General features: G+C 32.9%; 1 pseudogene; it reads right to left on the bottom strand.

The window, feature by feature from the left end:
- On the bottom strand, nt 1–2,384 carry LOC120181745 (annotated as a pseudogene).
- Nucleotides 2,385–6,669: the final 4,285 nt, after the last annotated feature.

Raw genomic sequence — 6,669 nt, 5'->3', positions numbered from 1 at the left:
TCAGCTCATAATGTCATCAAAACCCGAAACCGTGTTATTCATCGAGACCTTTGTCACGTCGGTTCTAGAGAACGAGTCCCTCACCCATAGCGACGGCACCTCCGGTGGATTCGCACATCGAATGAGTGTCCAGTTGACACTGAAAGAGTGGATGGTGTTTAACTACAGTAGCTCCACGCCTATATGCAAGCCGGTGCTGCGGCTCCTTTACGAGTAAACCTCGGATTAAGTCCCTCGCTGCGAAGCTCACGTCGGGATAATCTGGAAATTTCAATGGCTGGCTGATTATGTTAAAGAGTGTTGCCCTGTTCTCGGTCCCCTTGAATGAGTTTTTCCGAACAAAAGTTTGTATAGAAAGATCCCGAACGTCCACCAGTCGACAGCGCTTCCATGGCCTTAGCCATTAATGATCTCGGGTGCCAAGAACTTGTGAGTACCAACAAAGGACATCGATCGAGCATTGGTAGGTTCTGCAATGAGCTCAGGAAGAATACTCGCTTGATGATTCGATTCATTCTTTATTTTGATTTTCTCGTCTTTCTTAGGCTTGTTCGAAAAAAAGGGCGGTCCGAAACATGCATGTTGGATACAATACGGCCGCAGTACACATGTTGGTTGCAAACATGCAGGCTGAGTATAGAATGCTGAATTTTTCGATTCCAGGGTCGAGTTAGATGATTTAACCAATGTCGGCGAGACGGTACATCTAAGAGAGATATCGAAATCCGAAAGCATTATATGTCCATCTTCAAGGACCAAAACATTCTCGGGTTTAAGGTCTCTGTAAATGACCCCAGCAGGTGCAGATACTCCACAGCGAGGAGAACTTCGGCCGCGTAAAATCTGCAGAACAATAGGACAACATCAATGGCATTTTCCTAGCAGTTAACATTAAAAATGCAAGAGAAAAAGGAGCTAACCTCGCAGCTTGCTCTGGAAAGTACCTTCCAGGTTTTCTTTGCCTGAGAGCATGCAAGTCTCCTCCAGGGGAAAACTCCATAACCAAGCAAGAAAGCTTCTTTGTCTCAAAATGTGTATACAAGGTGGGGAGGAAAGGATGATCCAAAGATTGGAGAATCTCTCTCTCTGTTTGGGCTCGGAGAAGCTTCTTTTGACTCGCCAAAAGAGCTTTATCTATAACTTTCATCGCAAAATACGTGTTGGTTCCTGTCAATACAGATTGATAAACACTGCCTATATCCCCACACCCCAGTCGCCTCAACACTCCGAAGTGCTTAAAGTCCAAGTCTCCTTTCCTTGGTCTAATAGCTTGGATTGCAGCCCATCGTATATCGTTTGCTTTGTGTGGCTTGTAAACGGCATTGATCGAACAGCTTGAGCCACTTTCATAACTAACATCACTGCCATTGCTCTCTCTGTAGATGCTTGTCTTCCTACTCAGTTCATCACTTTCATCACTGCTTTCTGTATTGGTAAAACTTTGTTTATCTTCAGCACAGAGTAACCCGGTGCGGTAACTACTCGAACGACTTAGAGAAATGCTTGGTTCTGATTGAGATACGGTGAGATTGTTCAACTGCATAACACCAGGAACAACCTTTTCATATTCCAATGAACCAGTGGAATTAGAACTCTTATGATCAAGATTTGCTTCCCATTCTTGGAATCTTTCCCAGTGGTTCTGATTTCACCTTGCTCAAATCATAATATTGTTCACCAGCCACGTTTTTTTTATATTGCAACGAATCAATGGAATTGGAACTCTTGTGATCATCAATGGGATGTTTGAATGAAGATTTGTTTCCCACTGTCAAAATCTTCCCCGCTGCTTTGGATTTCCCCTTATTCGAATGATAATAATGTGCACCATGCACAGTTGTTTCATATTCCGGTGAAGCAATGGAACTAGAACTCTTAGGATCATCAATGGGATGCTTGGAGGAAGCTTTGCTTGTCATTGTCAAAATCTTTCCTGCTGATTTGGATATCCCCTTTCTTGAATCATAATAATGTACACACTGCAGAGTTGCTCTATATTCCGATGAAGCAATGGAATCGGAACTCTTACAATCATCAACGGGACGTTTGAAGGAAGATTCGTTTGCTGCTGCCAAAATCTTCCCCACCAATTCGGATTTCATCTCACTCGAATCATAGTAGTGTTTTGTCACATTAGGCAATTCTTCACACACCATGTTGCCACATGCTGTCTCAAATGAATTCCTTTGAGAACACAACGAACCGTCCGGATGTTGTTCGTTCCTCGCACCATGATACTTAGAAGAAAGCCCTTCGTTTTCTGAGTGTTTCGGCAATGGAGGCCGAGAAGGTCTCCTAGGCATATCAGACGTCAGAGGAGGACTATTGTTGCCCATACAATAACTTGGGTTTTGATCTTTTGATGAAGAAACAAGGGATTCCATCGAACAATTCAACAACTACTATCGATGCTAAACCAAAGTCAAATTTCAGCAAATCTAAAATGCAAACAGATGCATACAAAGAATCTTTTCGAAACCAAGAAATGAAAAATTGAAGTTGCGGTAATGAATTCAAACAACACATAATCACCAGCATACCTTGCAATTAAAGAAAGCACCAAATATCACTGAGATGCCCAGATATGCATAAACTGTAAATTAGCAATCAAATAAATTCTACCCAAAGCTCTTAGTTACTAAGAAAATGCATGGAATCTTAAAGAGGCCAAAATTCAAACTGGAAATTTAAAAACAAGCTTATATATATACATATACATAATACATATATAATCTTGATCAATAAAGAAAAAGAGAAGAACCCATCATAGGAAAAGGAAGTTTAAAGATGCCAAAACCACGTTACCTGATCACAGAACAGATAAAAGAATGCAGGACAAGGTGAGATTTTCCATGAAATGGAAAACCCAGAAATTATTTAAAAAGAAACTGTTCTTCAAGACTGAACAGAACAGTGTAATTTTCTCTCCACGTAAGAAACTGCTCAAGATCCGATCCAAACAAGAGAAATGAAAGAAAAAGAATCAGAAAACAACTTTGGTTTATAAACAAAAATTAATTTTATTAATGGAAGTTGACGTTCTCTGTTAATTTTTTTCGTCGCTTTTCGAAAGAAAATTAAAGTGGAAAAACAAAAGCTACTTAACTATTAGCAAAAGCTTAAAGCCATCATATCATTTACACATTCTTAGCGTTCGTCCTCTCAACCCAAGCCATGAGCAAATAAATAAATAAGGAATAAAACGTCATCGAGTCCCTTGGCTTATTAAGATTTTTTAATTTAGTCCTTGAATTCTTTTTTTCCACATTAATCCCGAAACCAACCCTTTTTCCAATCTTTGATTATTCAAAGGTATTCGTCAACTCAAAATGAAGATTCTCTTAATTTCTTTTTTTTCTTTCATAATTTAAAATGAAAGATAAAAAATATTTATATAAAAATTCGGAATAGATGTGTTTTTATATTTAATGCATTGTTTTTATTAAACTTAAACATTTTATATTACCTACATAAATTTAAATACATTCTGATTATATTTTTTGGGGAACTAGAAAAACCTTCTTAACAATTTGGATAAAATAAATCCCCAAACATTTATTTTTTAGTTTAATTGTAAATAAGTTATTTTTGTAAACATATAACTTAATTACTTAATTAAAATAATTATTATAAATAAATCAATTCACCACTAAAATTTAAATAAATACTTAGTATAAACAAGATACTTAATATAAAAATAAGTGTTCGAGCTATATATATATATTTTTCGTTTAGGTGCTTAAACTATTTTTCGGTCAATTCAGATGATTAACGTTTTTAACGTTATACTTTTAGGTGCTTGTACGTTATTGCCATTAAATTCTATCATTAAATGACATGTTTCGCCTTTATAAATTTTATATTTTTTAAATAAAATTTTTAAAATTTTCTTAGTATGACACGTGGCACTTAACGAGAGAATTTAACATCATACAACCTTGACACCTAAAAGTATAACGTTGGAAACATTAGGCAATTGAATTGATAAAAAAAATTTAGGCATCTAAATGAATAAAAAACAACATAATTTAAACACTTATTTTTATAGGGTAAATTACACCATTCCTCACTGAACTCTACTCTCTATCTTATATTACTCACAGTACTGTCAACTTTTATAATTTACTCACTGAACTTTCGAATTGTTCCTGTTTTGATCACTTTGAATGTTTTATTATTATTATTATCTTTTGTATGATATGCCATTTTTTATTATTATTTAATATAAAATAATTGAAAATATAAAATAAAAATAGAAGGTGGTCGGACGCCACTGTCGGTAACTGTCGACCATCGTAAATGGTGGTTATTCGATCCCAAATTTCATGGGTCGATTTGTCTCGACCTTGAGTCTGAATCTGGTGATTGTTTCACCGAAAAATGTCCAAAAACTCGTGAAACTCAACTGAAACGTTTCGACTTCCTCACTTTCAATCTTCAATACATGGACTTCGGAGCAAGTTCTAATAAAATGAATATCAAATTCATACTCACTATGTCAAGGAAAAAGCTTCCCTTTAAATTTGGGACTGAACGACCACCATCTACGACGGTCGACAACAACTAATGGTGGTGTCTGACTACCTTATGTTTTTATTTTATATTAAATAATAAAAATATCACATCATACAAAAATAATAATAAAATAATTCAGAGAGATCAAAATATAATCAATTTAAAAGTTTATTGAGTAAATTAAAAAATTAAAAGTACGATTAGTAAAATAAAAGATATAATGTAATTTAGTGAGGAATGATATAATTTATCTATTCTCATATTAAGCTTAAGTAAGATGCTAAAGAGGTTCAGACAATTGTGCTCATAGGGTCAACCTTCCGCGCTGGAGGGTCCCACAATATGCTCAGTGTGGGGCCTACTTAAAATCTTTCCCGGAGTTTGCTGGGTATGTATATATTATTACAGTGAATGTTGGATTGAATTGAATTAAAAAATTGATTTATTAAAGTTAATGAGATTTATTTTAAAATTTAAATTTTATTTTTGAATGGAGTTGAATTGTTTTAGTTTTTTTTTTAAGTTTAATTATAAATATTCATGATATTATAGTATTGTTTAATTCTAATTTAAACTTTTTATAACTCTATAGTATATATATATATATTTAATACTTGCCTTATACATAAACATTAATCTACTAATCATTAAAAGTTTGAAATTAGTATTAAAATTATTTTATAATTCACCTTAAATATAATTTTTTTTGTAGTGGAGTTGAGCGTTATTCACCCTTTATACATAGACAAAAAGGTCGAATCGATCGGCTGGCTTAATACAACCTTAAATGGAAGAATGTATGTCAAATTATTATGTCTTAATAGTCAACTTGTGTCGAAACAATCAAATATATTATAATTTTGATTAATTAAAATATTTTAATGATTAAAAGTATGATTGTTAATTTTAGAAATTTTAGATTTGTGTATCAAAAATTATAAAATATTTAAATAATTATTATTAAATGATTAAAAATCTTTAAAATAGATACTACTATATATAAATACTTTAGATTATTAAAAAAGAGAAGTTGATAATTGCAATCATATGCCTCTTATTTTTTAGGGATGGATAGAGGACTCGAACATGACAAGATCTAACTCGATTGGATCAGAGTTTTTTATAAAAAAAAAAATAGGTTTGGGTCGAATCAAGTTGGATTTTTTAGAGGTTATGTTTGGGTAGGGTCGAATTCATATTTAGGATGAAAAATACTCAACCAGAAAAAAATATAATTTTACCTTATATATTTAGAGATAGTTACAATAATACATGTTTATATATTATTTTTTCAATTAGATTCATATTTTTATTGAATAAAAATATATGTATTAATAAATATATTATTTCGGGTCGATTGGGTTCGAATTTTATCTCCAAAAATTAGATCAGATTCATATATATTTTTCGAATCGACTCAAGTCAAATGAAGGATGTATAATTTTCAGGTCGGATTAAATTTACCGAAACCCAACGCGTCCCATCCCTACTCAAAATCAGTCTCAGATTATATCATCAATGATATATATAAATAAACACGTAATATGACTTTGATAGTTTATATATTTTTAAAATATCAGTAACTTTTCTAGTATAAAATAAGAAAAAAAAAATTTACATATAAATCAATCAACTTTGATGGTGAAAGAGTTATTATTTTTTGATGTTCTAAGTTCAAGTATCATAAATATCCAAGATACAGATGTTCAATGTTTATAAGTATGAATACTCTACGGTTGTTAATGTTCGAACCGATGACCACTTAATTTATGCACGAGTCTATATAAATTGGTAGATAGAGTTATACGTTATCTCATCTAATATTTAATGGTCAATTATACGTTTATGAATAATTTTTAATTAAAAAATGATTCGATAGATGAGGTCTATAAATTGCAATTATTAGAAAAAAATGTTCCATACATTATTAAACGCATAGTTGAGGGACCTTCAGTGTATTTTATCCTAAAAGAACCCTACCGCCTGTAAGGCGGAAACCGCGGAAAAGCAAATTTGAATTTTCCCGCCTGCTCAAACCACAGTCAAAGAACACTGCCTCGCGCGTAATCCAAATGGAAAATGTAAAAGACCTCAATATCCAATTAATTCCATTTTCTTTATTTTTACAAGTTTTATCATCTTTAAATCTCTCTA

The sequence above is a fragment of the Hibiscus syriacus genome, unplaced genomic scaffold (genome assembly GCF_006381635.1).
Source record: "Hibiscus syriacus cultivar Baekdansim isolate YM2019G1 unplaced genomic scaffold, ASM638163v2 tig00112530_pilon, whole genome shotgun sequence".
NCBI classification, from domain to species: domain Eukaryota; kingdom Viridiplantae; phylum Streptophyta; class Magnoliopsida; order Malvales; family Malvaceae; genus Hibiscus; species Hibiscus syriacus.
This window is presented reverse-complemented; position numbering and strand designations above follow the sequence as displayed.